At 41.6% G+C, this 20,536-nt stretch overlaps 1 long non-coding RNA gene across 1 annotated transcript; it reads right to left on the bottom strand.

Moving 5' to 3' along the window:
- Positions 1-1,230: 1,230 nt before the first annotated feature.
- LOC139826973 (uncharacterized) lies at positions 1,231-17,499 on the bottom strand. Its single transcript, XR_011737139.1, has 3 exons — positions 17,298-17,499; positions 7,991-8,055; positions 1,231-1,400 (listed from the first exon to the last, which is right to left on the bottom strand). It is a non-coding gene; the product is annotated as an uncharacterized lncRNA (long non-coding RNA).
- Positions 17,500-20,536: the final 3,037 nt, after the last annotated feature.

Genomic DNA, 20,536 nt, shown 5'->3' with positions numbered 1-20,536 from the left:
AACACAGAGCCAGCGCAGTTCACTTATAAAATGATGAACACCTGAATTGGTGTGGGTGGTTCAGCACTGGTGTGGTGGGGACAACCCACGTGGCCACTTCTGCTGGCTCAGCTGTGGGGTTGGGACTTTGCAGCCAAGGGCCAGAAGCAGCAGCTGGACACTGCAGCTTCTTCCACCAGCGTGGCTCTTCCTGTGCAGAACACTTGACCAGACTTAGGTGTATGTTCCTAGGATACAAATGTAAAAATATTTTCACTCATGTATGTGTCATTCTGGAGAGACGTTTTGACCTCAGAACCAACCTTTTTATGTAACACCAGCTAAACACACATTGCACCTAAGTGGGGATACTCTGTTAGAAATAAATGTGCTTCTAAGCATTTGGAAGTGTAAAGGTGATATTTATAAAGTGACCAGAACACCCACTATGCGCTGCACAAGCCAGTGAAAATAACAGCTGCTGAGTTTTATCAGCTTTAGAGCACCACAGGAGCAGCACACAGAGCGGTTCATCTGCCATGTGTCAGTGCTGAGCACAGCTGACTAATGCACTGCCGTAACTAAAGACAGGGTAATCATATAGAGACTATAAGTAGATGATAAAATAAGTAGCAGTTTTATGGCTTTTCAAATGCTTTCTCCTAATATCCACATCTGTACTGTATTTGCGAGCGTAAAAGCAATGAAAATTCCTGCAGGACAAAATAATTTTATTCTTAAGAGTATACCTAGGGTGTTGTCTTCCCTCCAGCCCAGTGGTAAACATGTTGATGTTGGAGTAAAGAAAGGGCTGGTATTTTTCCTGCATGAGTGAGGTACAGCTTTATCATTTTGCATTAACTGTTTCAGAGGCTGTACACACTTTTGGGTTTTTTTTGTTTTGTTTTTTTAACTACTAACTGTGTTCTGACTGTCACAAAAGCTTCTTTATAAAAAAATCTGAAACCACAAAGAGCTCCACATAAAATCTAGGGAGTAAAATCTGACAGGAGCTGAAAAAAACGTGGTTACCTGAAGAGAGGATTTTGTTCTCAGAAGCATTTCCACCATAGAACAGCTTTTTTTTTTTTTAATTTTCTGGATCTTTGAAAGAGTTGTAAGTAGAATTTTCTTCAGAGGCAACATCAAGTAAACTAATTTAAGGTGCAGTTCAATAGACACTACAAGTTGGTATACAGAGGCATCGGTGCTGAAAGACACAGTCCCACCTTTGCCCAGTCTCACCTCGCTTTCCTGCTTCTGCTTTGCCTCCTCCCTTGTAGTTGTGCAGAGAACTCGAGTGACAAGCTGAGATGGGTTTAAGCTTACCCAGTAAAAAACACAATCTTCAGGCGGATGCCCTCCCCAGGGCAGCTCGTTTTGCAGGCACGCAGGCTGCTGTGCTCACATGGAGAGGGATGCTGTGAGACAGGAAAAACGGACAGGAGATTGGGGGTTATTTTTCTTAGTAACATTTTTGCCAATTTACAACGTTCCTCAGACTGCTACCACAACTAACATAACACTAGCAATATTAATACTAGCCAGGAACAAGTGACACTACTTATATATTTATTAAAAGCCACAAATAAATATAGTCCTGTGTCTTCAGAAGTGGGGATATTAGAATGGTTTATGTGTTTCTGAAAGTCTAAATACACATTTTTGGCATGGAACGGAGTTGCTAGAGGCTCAGTCTCACCTGTGCTAGCTACAGTTCACTTTGCAGATGTGCTGAAAGATGGTTCATGTGTTAAGAGCAAGTGACTCATAATTGGACCTTCTGGGAAACATTATGGGTCACCTAAATTCAGCAAGGAATTCAGAGGGAGGAAATTGAGCTTAAAAGAGCTGAGGGATGTGGGTTTGTGCTGCACACAGGATATCAGGTGGCAGGAGGAGGAACCAACTCTGACCAGAGGGCCCTGGAAAAGAGCCTGTCTTGGTAAGGACAAACCTGCCAGGCTCCTAGTGAGGATGTGAGCTGGCTGGGAAGGTGGGAGGGAGTCTCTGGAGAATTTTGAACTTTGCATTAATGAAGCTGGCTTCCAAAGGGGGAACATTCTTGGGAAAACAGGAAGAGAAAGAGATTGAAGCAGAGCCAAATATTAGGCTGGGTGAACAACAGGATTCATAAATCTGTGTGCAGTTTTTACCCACTCTACCAGAATCCTGGTCATGAAAGAAAACGGAGCTTTCACATCTGAAATCTGCGTAGTTTAAATGGGTGTACACTCAGCTAAGTAGCCAAACTAGAGTTAAGGTTTAGTGATTGCAAACAGTGATCTGTTTAAGTTTACAGGAGAAAAATGAATAGAATAGAATAGAATAGAATAGAATAGAATAGAATAGAATAGAATAGAATACTATTTCAGTTGGAAAGGACCTACAATGATCATCTAGTCCACTGTCTGACCAGTTCAGGGCTGACCAAAAGTTAAATCATGTTGTTAAGGGCATTGTCCAAATGACACAAACCCTGATGGGCTTGGGGCATCAACCACTTCTCTAGGAAGCCTGTTCCAGGGTTTGTCCACCATCTCAGTAAAGAAATGCCTCCTAATCACTTGTCTAAACCATCTTTGAACAATTCCCATGTCTCCTCTCACTGGATCCCAGGGTGAAGAGCTCAGCACCTCCCTTTCCACTTCCCCTCCTCAGAAAGCTGCAGGGAGCAACGAGATCACCCCTCCCAGCCTCCTTTTCTCCAAACTAGACAAGCCCAAAGTCCTCAGCAACTCCTTATATTCCTTCCATCCCTTTCATCAGCTTTGTTGCTCTCCTCTGGATGCATTCAAGGACTTTTGCATTCTTAAAGAAACAAGGTCGGGTCAGGTGAATAAGAAGGATAAGGCACATTCTTCACCTAACAAGAGAGGCTGAGTTGGGCCTTCAGAGTGAGGCGTGGAAAAAGCTACGTATCAACAAAAACACTAGTAAGTCTGCTTTCAGTATTGTACCCTTGCTTGCTGTTTATGCACATGCACTGGGTAAGTGGTCTACTGAGTACACATTCAACAGTAGATTACTAATTTTAGCTGGATAAAACTTAAGTGTACTGCTCTGAATGGAGTCCTGTATATTTTCCCTGTTGTCAATGGAGAAAAACGCAAGCTCACAAGATGACATATTCTGCTGCCAAACTGCCATGAAGTTCTCTATAAATGACATTTCTAGATGACATTTTCATACCTCAAACCAGGTATCTCTTTTCTAGAGTGCTGAGATCAAGTAGGTGAATCCTTACCGTAGAAGCTGCTTTTCTTCACTCATTGTGATTTTTTAAAAAATGCAAAACTAATTCCTGAGATGCTGAATGTAGCTTGCAGTCACTAATATTGATCTGGAAGTACATTTTAATTGCCCCCCAATTATTTATTTCTGCATCTACACAACTTCCACTTTTATGATAGCAGCTCCCACTGGATTTGACCACAGAGGTATTGTTTTGCCATAGATGGTCCCATGATATGTGAGTTCATCCGAATCTGCTGTTTGAAATGAGCGTATGAGGGGCCAATTCATTGAGCACAATGTATTCCAGATCTTTACAAAAATATATGGTGCTCTTGAGCCCATACAGATGTGTAGCCAATAGGGAGCTGTCTGGCTACACAAGTTTTTATATATTTTTCAACTAAATCAGAAATCCAAATGCAAAAGTCAGCATTCAGGGATGTCTACATGGATTTGTGACTCTCTTGCCTGAGTTCTAAGGTTATAAACCAACAAAGGGATTAAACTCATATGTACATTTTTTCTTTATGTGACAGACCTAAGATGAATAATATTGCTCATTTACAGAATGAGAGAACATTTAAATGGGAAAGGTTTCTTCAAATTGTTGAGGTAAAATCCTGGCCCTTTTGAAGGTAGTTTTAGGCTGGTTTTGATAGCACTCAGTGTCACCGTTTTTCACAGGAAAACATCTTTTCTGCCAACTCTGATGTCTTCCCATATGTATTTTATCGTCCATTCCAGCTTAAATATACCCAGAAACAGGACATATGCTGGCAATCTTGATGCATACACTAACATAAACCAAAGTTATTTAATAAAACTGCAATAAAATTCATTTTATTCAGTCCTTTTAGAAAGCCATGTGTGGAAGAAATGGAAGACAGTAGCAAAGCGATGCTGTTGGCAGTGAAAGCACAAATGCTGTGTTTGCTTGGACCCACAGAAGCACGTCCAAGGAAAATTATAGCTCCATGTATGCACACATTAAGCTCCCGAATCCTGTTGTGCCCCTCCTTCTGACCCTGGTGGTGCCCTGCCCTCATCAGAGGTGAAAACCAAAACCACCAACAGCTAATGAGGTACTTAGCCAAATAAATGTGGACCATGTCACACTCGCTGCGAAGCCCTCGTGCCAGAAAGGAGGGTCTAGACTCACGGCAGCCACATCTTTGGGAAGCAGGAGCCTTAGCAGCAAGAAGGTAGGCACAGGCCTGAACTTTGGACCCCGGGTAACATGGACCAGTGTTACCCTTGTGGATAACCAGCTGCCATGGCTAGCAATTGCAGTTTCAGGAAGAGGGAAATGCTGAATTATTGTGTTTCTATCCATCCGTCCCTGCTCCTGCTGCTGGAGAGCTGCCCTGAGCTGGGAGCACAGCACAGGACACTCAGCAGGCAGCTCAAGTTCTCTTCATATCTGTGAAAAAGCAGCACAGGTTAAAATTAGCAGTGATGTGGAACTTTTGGCCCCACATGACTTACAGGCAGGACCTCTTTGCCCACAGATGTTAACTGCTGGCAGCAGACAGGAGCTGTGCAATGCCATCTCTGAGTATTTCTGCAGTGCAAAGGAAAGGAGGTTCTCGACTACCCTTACTACTTACTACTTTATTTTCCCTCTAGCTATATTTTGGACATCTCCAAATAGCTCTGCCCAAGACAGTGCTCAGGCAGACCTGTACCAGCTTTGCATCTCTCCATCTTCTATCATTCTCTAATGCTATTTGAGCAGGCTTTTCATCCTCAAATTCCTCCATATGCTTTTATGTCACAGCCCAGGGCATGAAACGTGGACCTCACTGTCTCGCTGCAAAAATATAACTCTGGTGGGCTGCAGCCTTGGCCTTGCACTATTTTAGAAACTTTGAGCTGAAAAGGTTGCACAGAATAATGATGACACCTGATGGCAAGGTGCTTCACCAGGCTTGCAGGAGATCTTGAGCCAAGTTGGTACAGATGCAGTTTGCTCATGAGGAAGCTTGTGCCATGCAGTGTAGATGAAAGCCAGGTGGTGCCTTCTAAATAGGCACTATTAACCCAGTTAGATCTCGTGTCAGGGTCCAGATTGACAGAAATTGGAAAAGATTGTATCTGTTCCAGCTTTCAGATGATGCCCTGACTTCCTTTTAGCGTAGGGTCCTTTTCAAGGAAACCCTGGGTTTTCTTGGGGTTGTTGTTGGTGTCACACACCCTACAGCTGGGGCAATGCTGGTGACTACCATATAGGGCCATAGAGGCTGACCAGCCCACACTAGGGAAGCTCCAGAAGAGATAGTCCCTGAAATCCAGGATCTCACCATTGCCTAATCCAAGAAGAGGGAAGGCTGTCTCTTTTACAAATGGCTGGAAGAATCCAGGATGAGTAAGTAAGGCCTGGGAGAAAAGTCTTATATTTGCAGTTAGTTTTTCAGTGTAGGAAGAAGTGATGACAGCCTGTTCACTTCCATCCAAATCCCTCTGTCATCTAGTCCTGGGAGAGGACTAGGGTCTCTACATGGGGCACACTATATTTTTAATCCAATTATAATATGGCTTGGTTTCTGTCCTACAGCTCAAGCTTAAGCATGAATACAATTAGACAACAACTGAGTTTAACAGCTATACCCATAAACTTAATGGTTCACATAATTTAGACGGGAGTTTCCTTGGAGATTTGCTGGAAATACTGAAGTTCATATTTTGGTTTGGTTTTGTTTTTTCCAAAGGCAAAAATGAAGACTAAAGCTCTTCTGCAAAGGTTATAAATACAAAGCTAATTTCTCTAGAATGAGAGACCTGTGCAGTGCATGGTCTTATCTTCCAAATGCGAACTGCTGTTAAGTTCAGGGTGGTTGCAGTTTGCAGGATTGGGCCTAGACCCATGGAAGTGCATGCAAACCATTTTCCAAATCTAGTGTTACCTATTTCCACACAGCAGTTTTCAATCAAGTGTACGACAATCAAATATGCAATTTCTACAGGCAGATTGAAGAATGTGAATACAAAAATAAAAAAACCCAGCGCTGTTGAACTGTTTGATGACAGAAGTCAGACATGCATATAAGGAAGGGTAAAGATGACCTGGTTGTCTTAGGAGGAGCAACATGACATGAGAGGATTTGTGTAGCTACATTGCCAGCCCCAACCATATCAGAGCTACATCTGACCCTGAAAGTACCTTACAATATAGTCCTTGAAAGGGAAAAAAAACCCCATCTCAGTTACTGACAATTTCCTAGTGCTTGCTGTAGGTGATTTACTTTTTATTGTCATTAAAAATTAACATCCCATTTCTATAATATGAAAATAAACCCAAATTTAATTTTCTTTTTGCTGCCTTGTTAATCTAATGTAATAAGTTTTGGGCAGGTAAGCATTTACAAAACATAATTCAATCAAGCTGCTACAGCTGAGGTATGCCCCTGACCAAAGAGCACTGAGTTCCTTAGTGTGGAAATTTAGACAAAATACAATGTCCTGTAACCTGAGCCAAATCCAGTTGGCAGCCAGTCATGAGTGGTGTTCCCCAGGGCTCAGTACAGGGGCCAGTTCTGTTTAATCTCTTTATCAATGATCTGGACAAGAAGATGGAGTGTACCCTTATTAAGTTTGCAGATGACACCACATTGGGTGGGAGTGTTGATCTGCTTGAGAGTAGGGTAGCCATACAGAGGGATCTGGATTGGCTGGATTGACAGGCTGAAGTTGTATGAAGTTCAACAAGGCCAAGTACCGGGTCTTGCACTTGAGTGACAACAAGCCCATGGAGCCCTACAGCCTCGGGGGAGAGTGGCTGGAAAACTGCCTGGCAAAGAGGAATCTGGGGGGTGTTGATTGGAAGCCAGCTGAATATGAGCCAGCAGTGTGCCCAGGTGGCCAAGAAGGCCAACAGCATCCTGGCTTGTATCAGGAATAGTGTGACCAGCAGGACTAGAGAAGTGATTGTGCCCCTGTACTTGGCACTGGGGAGGCCCCACCTCGAATCCTGTGCTCAGTTTTGGGTCCCTCAGTACAAGAAAGACATTGAGGTGAGGGAGCGAGTTCAGAGAAGGGCAATGAAGCTGGTGAAGAGTCTGGATCACAAGTCTGATGAGGAGCGGCTGAGAAAACTGGGACTGTTTAGGCTGGAGTAAAGGAGGCTGAGGGGAGACCTGATCGCTGTCTACAACTACCTGAAAGGAGGTTGTAGCATGGAGGGTGTTGGTCTCTTCTCCCAAGTAGCAAGTGATAGGAACAAGAGGAAATGCCCTCAAGTTGCACCAGCGGAGGTTTAGATTTGATATTAGGAAAAATTTCTTCACAGAAAGGGTTGTCAGGCATTGGAACAGGCTGCCCAGGGAAGTGGTGGAGTCACCATGCCTGGAGGTATTTAAAAGGCATTTAGATGTGGTGCTTAGGGACATGGTTAAGTGCTAGAGTTAGATTATGGTTGGACTTGAGGATCCTGAGGATGTCTTCTAATCGAAATGATTCTATGATTCTATGAATTAAGGCAATGATATGCTTAAAAAGAATCAGATTCTATTAGATGTTGTGAAAGGGTTATACAACACATATGTATGTCTTAGTCCTGTTCATGTAAGCAAGATATTATAATTTTCTTAAATAGTTGGAGGAAGTAGTTAATTTTACCATGTAGATCTTCATTCATATGTTTGAAGTTGTAATGGCCTATTGGACATTTATAGCACATCTCAGACAACATAATGTGGTTACGTCTAGGCAATGATGTGGGCTCCTTACTATTTTCTTACAGTGACTTCTAATTAAATTTTATAGTATCTTCACTCACCTGAATGTGCCATGGTCAATCTGAATATCAGTTGGAAGAAGTAAAAAGTCCAAGGCTGTAATTTTCTACTTTCCATTACAGAAAAAAAAAAAAGGAAACTTTAGGTTCTGGCTGACTTCATTTGAACCATTCTAAATGTTACTTACCTGTAGTTTCTTACCATGTGGTGGGTTATTTAAAGTTTATATTATGGATGGTTATACTTGGTTAATGAAAGAACATCCATAGAAAAGACATACACTGGACACAATACCAAGTCTATCTCTTCCCAAGTAGAAAAAATTTGCAGAAAACTTCCCCCCGACACCTCCTCCCGAAGATCTGGGACGCTGTCCAGGTATCTGTCTGCTTTTTCTCTGAATTTTCCATCCAGAGCTTGTGAGATGTATGTAAAGCTAATTCTGTAGGTCATTCTCCCGGCAGAGCCAGAGCGAGTTACACAGGGCTCCCAGACCAGATTGGGCCGTCAGCTCAGCAGGTAAATGGGAAACCAGACAGAACAGCCAGATGGACACCAGATTTCTCTGAGTTCACCTTTGGCTTTCATGGAACACATCCTGCTAAATGAGTTTCAGTACTGGGCCTCAAAAAAGGTGGTAAGGAAGAAACAGCCTGGGTCAGCTGCAGGCTCCGAGAAAGATGGGGTGCAGTAATGCATCCAAAGATACCCACAGAGGGCTGACAGATGAGACACAGGGCTGTGATAGCAGCTAGAAACCAGGTGAGATACGGCAGCACATCTCAGACAACATAATGTGATTACGTCTAGGCAATGATGTGGGCTCCTTACTATTTTCTTACAGTGACTTCTAATTAAATTTTCCAAGTGAGTTTAAATAACTCTTAACTGGCTAAATAAATAACCTAAAATGAGATATTTAATTAGAATTTCCCAAATGGAAATGTCGGGTTGTTTTTTTTGTTTGGTTTTGTTTTGTTTTGCTTTTTACAAAATCAGTGTTTTCCAGTGTTGGTGTTACAGAGAGAACCTTTTCTTGTGTGGAAGGTCAACCCAAGCAGAAAATTCCCGACAAGCTCTAGGCTTAAAGTTGGTTTTTTTCAGCTTCTGAGACCCTAAAAAGTACATGCTGGAGCTCCCATGGCTTTTCACCGCATTTCATACTGGCTCATTTGTCTCACTGTTTATGTAGATGGGGGTTGCTAAGAAGTCTTTTTCTGGACCGTTCCATCTCAGATGTCTGGGACACTTTTTACTCCTCCGTTTTGAAATCAAAGTGAAAGGATATTTTCTGCTCTCTTTTCAGTTCTTATCATCGTGCCAAAAGCTGTCTTGAATTATGCAGCTTTTGTAAAACTCCTCGAAATGTGTTTATATAAGAACACACCGTAAAAATTGAAGTGAAAGGACCAAATCCTGCACTGCACTTACTCTCCATTGACGAGGTACTCAGGGGAAGCCTGAATGGCAGAATGTGAATAAAGGCAGAACAGAGATTAAATTATTCTCAAGGGGAGTTGAGGCACCATGGACAGTCAATGCAGATTCCTAACATAGTCTCCTATGGATCCTATATGTAATGGTGGAAAGACAGTTCATTCTGGACACAGACACAAAATAAAGATCAAACTTCTCGCTCACTTGCAAGAGAAACTCCTGTCATTTTTGTAGCAGTCATACATAGAAAATTTGGATACTGGTAAACAAAACACAGTTAACCTTCTCTTTAACAACTGGCTTCCTCCTGGCTAGTGCACTAGTACTGCCCAGTATGTCATACATGCTGGGTCATGGCTGGGGAAGACACTATGTGAGAGAGCAAGTCCGCTGTGTGGGGGTTGTATCCTCCTGGGAGAAAAGCACACAGGCTTGTGAATGCCTTCCACAACCATAGGTCTTGAGGGTCACCGGACTCCTTTTTCTCTAACACCCTTTGGCACTGCCATTGCCAACTAAGTTTTATATATATATATATATATATATATACATATTTAAGTAAAATAAAATCACTACAATCTTCTTACTGCAAACGCTGCCTTTTGACCACAGCCATTGAGCCCCCTGCTTTTAGCAGGGCATAGATAACAAAGAATCTGGAGGTGCTGAAAACATATAAAACCCAGGGACTTAGGATCTCCCCAGAGAGGACAGATATTCTAATTTCTCCTCAATTAAAACTTATCTTTTAAAATGTCAGGGCCAGACCCGCAATTTATGGAAGCAGACATGTTTACATAAGCATCTGTGGGGATTCATGCCAGACGAGGGACTGGGTCTAGAATTTGAGCCATTTGAAATAAATCGTTAATGAAACATATCTCAGCTTATGCTTCTGGCCATGAAAAACCACACACATGAAACTTCAAATATGAATTTTGTTAAACAGTTAATTTATTACTGTAGCAGACGTAATCAGCTAACATTTTGTGACAGTGGGCTTTTGTCACATTTGATGTTCTGTTTATTCCAAAGAAACTGGGAGGCCATCTTTGTACGAGACACTCTACTGGAAAGCATAAATGTGCCACAGCAGAACTCATGAGGGCGGAACAGCCCATCCTCTGAATGTCCCCTATGAAATGACAGCTCAGTCATACTATTAATGTTTACATAGCTCCCAGGGTGTCCAGGCATTTGTAAGGCAAGTTGTAAGTCTATCTCTCACTTGAGAGAGTTTACAGCATAAAAGTGGCACTAGCCACTCCACCTTCTCGCTCCATGTGAGAGCTGTCCCGTGGGGGAGAGCAAAGATCTCACCGGCTCAAAAAGCCTCCCTTGTAGAAACCATGAAGAACACCTGGATGACACAGCACACCCCAGCCACACTTGACTGGCCTTAACTCACCTTCTACCCTCACCTCAAGGCCACACGGGGTGATTATAAGGGACTTCAGCCTTCTGCTGGGAAAGAGACTGGAACAGAAAAGGGTTGTGTGACTTTCCTGTCCTCCCATATATCTGCTTATCACCATCGCATCACCACAATACTGCACCAGGACAGGACTGACCCTCTCTGGGGCCTCTCACCTTCCAAGCAGAGCTGCTCTGTGCAGTGATAAGAAGCTTCCCTGCTCCTTACTGTCTTATAAACAGAGGATGAAGCTTGGCCCTATGCATGTGACTTTCCCTGATATTTGAGATACTGACACAATGCATGTTTGCAAAGACTGTTCCTTCCTCTGACCATCTGAGTACAGTGTTTGAGAGACTATGTATATTTGGATATGTGAGATCAAAGACTTAGGCGAACAAAGGCTCCAACAACAACAACAACAAAAAAAATAGAAGACACTTGTAAGAGCTGAATGCAGTTGAAAGCACGAAGAATCTGAGGATAAATACAGGTTCCTGTGCAGCTGCATGCTCGAAGGAAGAGATCAGCCATAGATACAACAGTTAAGCACAAAGGCAGTGTCCTACGAAGTGTTCACAAAACCATGTGCCTCCGGGAGTGCATGAAGTAAGATCTGAACTGAGCACTGCGAAAAATCTATGCATAGATTATCCAAGCCAGCACTAAGAAAAAGCAATGAAAGTTCCCACTGAGCTTTGAAAGGACCTAGAACAAGCCCCAAAGACCAGAGATTAATTTTCCCAACCTGTCAGGTCTTGCAGACAGTTACCACATGTGGTTTGCCAGTCTGCTGGCCAGCACTGCCTTTCCCCTCTGGTACCGAGGGACTGTTGACCCGTCAACCTGTCTTTCACTGATAGGCAAGAGATTTCAAAGGACCACTTTTCTGCAAGGCACAAGAGCACACAGAGTTACTGACAGATGATGTGTCCATGGATTTTCAGCTAATATTCTCACATTGGGTCTTCCACGTGGTAGTTTACCTCTTTCTCAGCAGAGTCCAGCTGTGATGCAAAGCTGCAATGCAATTAAATATAAAATCACTTCAGAAAATCCCTGCCAAACCCTTAGACATATTACGCTGACCCTCAGCTAACTCTCAACTTCCTACTTCATTCTTTCTGAAAAAAATAACCTAGCAATTTGATTCTTACATTTTGTTTCCTGCTAAATCTTCCAGTTCATTTACCTCAGAAAAGAAAAACTCCTTTGCTTTGGCTATGAATAAATATTTTGAACATACATGCACCCTAAACCAGTTCTCTGAAAATCTCTACTGATTTACCTGAATAGCTTAATTTGGCATTAAATTAGAAAGACAGGTGTAGAAATGCCTGAATTTGTGCACTTTTAAGCTCATAAAGAACAGGATTGAACAATGCTACCAGAACTCGTGCCACAAACACCAGTAACTATGTTCACAGAGCAAAGTAATTGAAATAAAAGAACAAAACACACACGCAGACCGACAAACGCTTGCCTGAACTAATGCAGAGCACAGCAAATAAGGTGTCTCAAAGCAAGATACACACAAAAATTAAGTTGAGCAGAAAACAGAGGAACTGACACATTGCAGGAATCGTATGTTTTCCAGCACAGGATCCCATGCAGGTCTAGGGCCTACGTGCTTTACAGGAATCTGTCTGGTTAGTGCCTTGACGCTGCTGGTTCTTATCTACACGCTGCCGGAATGCCTGGTGGTTCTAGTTTGCAGTTCATAAAAGCAGTAACACTGAGAGCAACATTTTATTTGTGATCCATTGTGCTTCCATTTTCCCACTGAAAAAGCCTAAAAAACCATTATGACATTCGTGTGGGGGAAATTGTAATACCTCATCTTTTTTATGCGTGTTCACTATCTTTTCTTATTGTTTCTCTTGGGTATTTTCTGTTAAATGAAAAATAACAACAGAATACAATTCAGCAAATATTATTAAATACTAAAATTTAGAAGTACAATGATTATACAGTTAAGTGTCAGTTAGACAGCACAGAAACTCTGACGCATATATGAGAGAAGTTTAAATTCTGATGCTTCGGGCTGAGTAAGGCTGCATAAACTGAGAGTCCAGGCTTATAAAGCATGGCCTCCTAATAATTTATTTTGAAACATTAAGGGTATGGGATATGTACCTCCACAATAAAGATGGGCATGAACATAGTGTTCTTTAAAACAGCATTCAAAACTCCTTTTCTTCCAGAAACATCCTGACTTGCCACTCAAAGTAGGATTTGTCGCCTATAGGTGTCTACACGCAAGTGTTTATCTGAGAGCATGTTGTGTAAGTTGCTGTTGTAGCCAGCTGAAATCTAGTTAGTACAGTCAACGGAGCTCTTTCTGATGCCAAAATAGAGGTACCTAGTTGAGATTCTTGAATACCAGGGCTGACAGATATGATGCACAGTTATGATGGGACTTTTGGCAAACCTGAAGCCTGCTGCTGCAGCAGCAGTGGGATGCTACATGATACCCTTTATGAACTCAAATCACTCTTGACTGTGTTTCAGCAACTCAGTGAAGCCCACCAGCTTCTGGTTTTGGCTTTACTCTGATTTTGATAATTGCACTTTTCAATGTATCATGCTTTTATTGAACTACCTGGGCCTGATCCTGACATGCAGGATAGTTCCGGAAAAGCTGTATGTAAGATTTTTAAAGGGTAATGTGCTGTGCTGCAAAGCAATGAGTATGGATATCGCCTTACAACCAGGAAAAAAAACAATCTCTATGTTCCTTCAACCTAAAGACTGCTCTAGTGCTGGTGGCAGCCCTGCTTTGAGAAGGAGGTTAGACTATATGACCTGGTGACCTCCAGATGTCTCTTCCAACCAAATTTTCTATGATGCTATGGGCCTGGCCTATTCAGTCCTACACCACAGAGCATCTTTCTAATCTCTTCATGAGGTCTGCTCCATTCTTGAGTTGAACCAGAAGTCAGTATTTATGTTCTTCATGGCTTCGCTGCGTGAGTCTGAGTTGGTTCAGCAATTCCCCAGGCCATGGGATGTGTCTCTGTTTACAGTTGTAAAGGGTCTGGCACACCCTCTGTGCCATGCAGAAACACAGTGTCTCAAGAGACTGCAACTGTTCTTCGACTATGTCTAACTATATGGAGGCCTTATATAAAAAATATCTCACTGACTTAAGGAAAACTAGGTGTGGCCTTAAAGCTGAGCATATATTTAAGTGGTTTTCAGAACACAGATAATAAAGAAAACAGCAAGTATTGATTTTAACCAGATCAAGACTCTCGTTCTCCCAGCAGCAAAGCCTTCCTGATTGTGACAATTACTTGAATTTATGTAATCTTATGACATGATTGAGCTGTTAGGAAGTGTACTGAGTTGGAAGGGACCCACAAGGATCATCGAGTCCAACTCCTGTCCCTGCACAGGACAACTCCACAGTTCACATCATGTGTCTGAGGGTGTTGTCCAGTCTCTTCTTGAACGCTGTCAGGCTTGGGGCCGTGGCACCTCCCTGGGGAGCCTGTTCCAGTGCTCCACCACCCTCTGGGGGAAGAACCTTTTCCTAATGTCCAACCTGAACCTCCCCTGGCACATCTTCCTGCCATTCCCTCAGGTTCTGCCATCGATTACGAAAGAGAAGAGTTTGGTACCTGCTCATCCTCCTCCCCTTGTGAGGAAGCTGTAGCCACCATGAGGTCTCCCCTCAGTCTCCTCCAAGCTGAACAAACCAAGTGACTTTAGCCGTTCCTCATTCGGCTTCCCTTCCAAACTCTTCACCAGCCTCGTAGCCCTAGAGTTCCTTGAGCTAAAAGGTATCACAAAGGCTGTACCCAGAAGCTGCAAGCAACAGTGGAAGGGGAGAAGTAAGGGGTGGATAATCGCAGTGTGGTAGGTGTGCCAGGAAGAAAGCACCCCAGGAGTGTCCAGCTTCAGGGGGGCCATATTGCACAGTGTCATGGTGAATACTGGTACAACTAGAACAGCTGCATCAGCAGTAATGCAACAGAAAGCCCCAGGATAGGAGATTTATATGTCATTTATCCTTTTCACCTGAGAAATTAATTTCAGAACAGAATGTAATAGCTGAATGTAACCAAACAGACATCCAGCTTAATACTTGTATTTATAATATCTGATAATGATATATTTTTTGGAGAACATAGTGTTGGATTCTCAGTTGACTCATTCATTGTGCAAGTATCTATTAGATTTCCAACTACTGAGATTTATTTCTTTTCATTAAAAGTCCTCATCATTATTAATATGGTCAAGAACATAAGTAATATTGGGAAAAATAAGTATTAAAGACTAAGAAAAAATATTCAAGTCAATAATAACAGAAGAAAATAAAAATATGTAGTACATATTAAAAATGAAAACAATTGTTATAAATATAATGGCCTTAAATGTTTGCTTTTATGTGACAGATGTTTTTAACAAAATGTCTGTGTTGGCAGTTTGAGCACACTTATGATTTTAATTTGTGTAATATTCCCTTTTAGTATTGATGTCTATTTACAACATCTGTGAAGGGTCTGTAACCTGATTGTGTCAGGGAAAAACTAACAGACTGCTATTGGAATCTTTCCACTGGGTCCATGTAACAGACTATTAACAAAAATCTTAAATAGCTATTCTAATCATCAACAGCAATCTTACGCAAATTATATCAGACCCAAAGGACCCGATTAACTTTAAAATGCCTTACAGACCTGAAACATAAATTTTGCTCCTCCTGCCTTCCTCTGTAGAGTCGAAATCGGATCATGTCACAGGCACTGGTTTTAGCTAGGCACACACAAAATCAGTATGCAAGGCAGGCTGCAGATATGCAGGCAAGGTTCTACTTTCTCAACAAGGAAAGCACATTTCTGAGTCTTGAAATTAAGTGTAATCTTCTTTATTTTTTTTCCCTGTTGCTCTTCTATAAATCTCCAACTGGAATTCTCATTCCATAACAACTCCTTTAACCACCTGGAACTTGGACAACCTCCTGGCATGGGAAGGCACTAATATGTCGATGAAGTGCTGCTGCTACAGTGATACCACTGATAGAGTTAGATAAAGGATTTCTGCTTTGGGAAAGCTAAGTCTTACTTACCAAGATGATTTCAGAGCACAGGGAAGTGTGAATGATGGAATATGAGCTGTCCTTTGCTATTAATTGATTAATATTTGCATGAAAATTCAAAATGTTAACTATTATTGTTATGTCCCAGAGGTCTTTTCCACAGAGTTCTTGCTTGTTCACGCCTTCTAAATCAGGAGCCAAGATTCCCCCAACCTTTTGCCACTTAGGCACTCTCTTCCCTTCCCCTCCCACACATACCCTTTGTTTGACCCCATCTATACCACAATAACTATTTAATTAACAACAGTTGTTAAATTTGTTTATGGCCTAACCTTATAACACAGTTTGGTTGGCCAGTTAGGATGGAGCCAAATTGGTTTTTATATCTAGGTTAAGAAAAAAGCCTAGGTAGAGACCTAAGCTAAAGAGCTCTTTTTCTAATAAAAAAACAAAAAACACAACACAACAAAAAAAGTCATTCCGTTTTTATCACCCTTTGGCCTCATCTACTGTGTCTGTCCAAGCTGCATGATAAACAAGTCCATGACAACAGAGTGCAACAGCCACAGCTAAAGTTTGCTATTTTTCATACAGTAAAAGAGAAGCGGAGTGATGGGGGAGGGGGAGGTGGCTGGCAGTCCTTTGAAAGCTTTGATTTATGGCAAAGCTTTTTATTTAAGGCAAAGAGGTTGCTTTGTCTCTATTCCCGTTTTCCTTGCCATTTGTAAGTTTGGTCCAGTTTCTGGCAAGAGAAGCCCAGGGTCTCTGAGCAATTTGGGTTTCTGCTTGGTACAGCTGCTTTCTTCTGAGCTGCTGCTATGGCTCCATGGATAGGAAATTTCTAGTGTTCTCTGCAATTGCTTTTTCCTTCTCTTTCACTAGACATATTTCACTTGTCTTTTTCTATACCTTTTTATGGTTGTTTGGCAAAGTCCCCTTTGTTTCTTGTGGTTTTATTCACAATTGCCTTTTGCTTCTTATGCATTTTGTCCCTTAAGATTTCCACATTCACTGGATTAAAAGCAAAGCATAAAAGTCTTAGTTTAACAAAAAAAAGGTGCACTGAATGTGGAAATCCTGTGAGGCAGAACTAAAACATCCTCCTAAGGGCTGATGCTGTTCTAGATATGTTCTATATAATTCACTAATTGTATATTGCACAAATAAAACCAGGGATTTTTTTCCATATTACTTAGGTATTCAGATAATGGTTTTAGTACTTTAGTATCCTTAGTACCTCAGTGGAAATACCTCTCTCTGAGTCCAGGATGGTTCCCAAGCATTCTGCTGCTTAAGCAAAACTGACTTGGAAAGTTTTAGTTCATCTCTGTGAAGAAAAACGTGACCACGGATGAGTCTAGAGCCAGACCATGGCAGACTCCGAGTGTATTTGCACACAGGAGAAGAAGTAAGGCTTCATTGCGTGTGAATAGAAAAAGCTGAAGGAACTCACCTGCTTACCCTCTGAAGGGAGGTTGGTTATTGCCAACAGGGAGAACTGTTCTTCGTTGTGCCAATGTCACCGCTCAGAGAAGAGGATTCAGCACTGCTGCAGGTGCTGTCTCAGACAAAGCCATCCCATCTGCTTAGAGATACATCAGCACTTCTCATTAATGCATATCCTGGCCAAACTGGCACTCAACTGAAAAACAACAGCAACAACAACAAACCCACAACAAAAAACAAAAACAGTGAGTGTGGGTGGATAAACAGACAAACATTCCATACTGTGAATTTCAGGGTCTTATAGCAAACTCTTCAGACATTCACTGAAGAAAACTAGGCATGCTCACTCTCAAACAGCCCACTTCTGCTTCTGCAACTGAGCTTGAAAGGGGGTTCCTGTGGGAATTCATCCACTTCCCAGTTGTGTTTGTGGTTGAGCTAGCATAGCACTGGAAGTGCTATCAGAGTATCCCCTCATTCCAGCTTCATCCCCAAAAGAGTGGGAAGGCACAAAACTTGATTTCATAGTGTATTCTTTGTTTATTCAAATGTGAAAAAGATTTTAGCTTAAAATCAGTCAGATTTTTGGATATAGGCTCAGCCTGTTTCTTATTTTATTCAAATTGACTTATTTCAAGTTCTGTTAATGTCCTTTTGAACTAGCTGTTCTCCTGCTCTCTTTGTGTAATGAGCTGTATGTGTTCCAAAACAGTTGAGTGCAGTTAAATCACAAAACAATGGTTCTCTGCTGAACTTGAGTGTCAAGGAAAAATTAAAAACATGTTTTGGAGAAAGGTTAAGGAATCATATCTGCCATATTCGGAAGACTCAGGAATACTAATAAACCTGAGTTCAACTGCTAATGTGTGGCTTTCCTACAGAAGTTTGTGTTCAAAAAGTTTCAGTCTTCTGCTCAACTCACTTATGATGTACATAGCAGAATCAGTTCCCTTACCCCAAATGAAATCTTGAACTGAACTCTTCTGTGTTTCTTGAATTAAACTGTTCCAGGTAAACACAAATTTTGGACTGGTATTTCCCTATTCATAAAATGTTTTAATGGAGCTAAATGAAGATTTATTGCATTCTTTCCATATTTTTCTGCATTATCTACACCAATATTAAAGCAGATACATCACTATATTAAATACATATGTTCGTTAATTGCTATTACCTGTGGCCTGGTTTCCCATAATTCCTGCAAGAGGACAGCCTGTCTGTCCTCCTCTCCTGACCTTCATGGCCAGTTTCAGTCAACTTCGAAAGAGTAAAGCTCAATCTGGAATCTTATCTTAGGTCCCTAGCTTGAACAAACATCTCAGGGAACTGGAGAAGCCCTCCTAGAGCACAGTTTGCCTCTGCAGTCAGTGGAGATTAGGTAAGTGCCTTTGGGTGCCTCTGAAGGCAGACCTTGCTTGAGAAATTTAGATGCCTAGTCTCAGAAAGGCAGCAATCATCTGTTGCTTGTGGTGGAAGCAGAAACACTGAAGAAGGCTGGCACCCCCACTTTCTCAAATTTAAGCTCAAGTCAGGTCCCTCAGTTAGGCAGGCTTGATCTCATCTTAGGCATCTATGGATCACCGAAGATCTTCTGGAGGACGGAGGTCCTCAGACAGTTTGCCCTGACTGAGACAGAGACAGGCTGAGCTCAGCTCTTGCGTGATCCCTGTGGCTGAGACCAGGACCCAACCAGCACACCCACAGCTCTAGATAAGCTGCAGGATACGATGAGTCTCAGCTGGCTGAACTGGTGAAGAGGACCTGGACAGGGGAGCTGGGGTTATGATGGGGGAGGCTGAAGAACAAAGATAGAAATCCATAAGAAACAATTTGTTCCTGTTAGAATTTGTTTGCATTCATTAGTCCCGCTGCTCACAAAACAACTTATTCAAGTATGTCAATTGCTCTTGTTTACTCTTGTAAATGCCAAATGCATTCCAAATTCAACTGCTGGAGTAACAGTTAAGCCTGTCCTTACCGTACCAGTTGCTCTTCCAGGACAGCAAACACAAATTCTGTCTTGTAGAAATATATCTTTTGGGGGATGATTTGCTGATATTGCAGTCTAAATGCCTAACTCTTACAGGAACAACCATTGCACCGACTCTTGCTTACATTTTTAATCTTTCTTTGGCCCTTGGCCATTTTCTAAATAAATGAAACATGCTTGTATTGTTCCATCCAGCAGATGGATGATAAAAGTCTGTTTCAGACTATAGGCAAGTCGGTCTTCAGCTAGTCGCTTCTAAAGATATGGAACAAGTACAGCAGTCTTTAAGTTTATTACTACCCTTTCACATTTTAAATCAATTTACAATCTTTCTTTGTAGTCAGTTTGGTTACTTCCCAAATCCAGTACAGGGGATGTTTTATTGCCAATTCTTCATTTCTGGTATGATGTTCTTGATAAGCATTATGTCAAAGACAACACTTCTTGATCTGTACAGAATCTTTGATATAGCATCTCACACAGGCCCTTTGTTTCAATAAAGCTATGGATGGCATGTGTACCTTAACAAGTCATTTTTTCTAATGATCTGCTTTGAAGGTTATGAAATACTGGTAATGATGTTCCAAATAACAAGGACCCTTTGCTTTCTAGAATGCCCCTTGAGGACATACTTGGCTGAAATCAATTTTCATGTGTATTAACAACATAATCTCTTTGCAGTGCTCACAAAGTAATAGACTTACTTGCATCAGTGAAGACACAACACTTCATAAGCCAATATATAATTCAACCGAGAAGTCTTATTTTCAGTCTGATTTAAAATAACCTTAGAATATAGCTAGTTTCAACATAATTAACACATGCAGCAAGCTAAGAATTCACCAAATATCTGTTTGCTAGTAAGATTAATTTTGTACATGAACTCAGAAGACTTTCAAAAGATAAAAGAAAAACAGTTCTGAAATTAAAAGTTTTATATAGTATGGGAGCTGAAACCATTAACTCATAAGCAACTGAAAATCTTAAATTCTTAAGTATAAAAACACATCTTAGGTATATCTGCATATTTCCACAGCAAAGACCCCTTTTTCCACCTCAAAATTTTGTGTTGTCAGAAAAAGAAAAACATGGTCATTTGTCAAGGATTCCTGCATGTCTGGCTGTCCATTTGGAACCATGGCAATAGCTTTGCCCAGGCTGTCAGTTCTAGGCACATGGCCACTGTGCGTGTACCAGTACCTGCACACTCCTGCAGTTGTTATACAGTCTATTTGCACATATTACAGATGCAGATG

This window comes from Patagioenas fasciata, chromosome 1 (assembly GCF_037038585.1).
Source record: "Patagioenas fasciata isolate bPatFas1 chromosome 1, bPatFas1.hap1, whole genome shotgun sequence".
NCBI lineage: Eukaryota > Metazoa > Chordata > Aves > Columbiformes > Columbidae > Patagioenas > Patagioenas fasciata.
The sequence above is the reverse complement of the archived record's forward strand: the minus strand, read 5'-3'. Positions and strand labels throughout refer to the sequence as shown.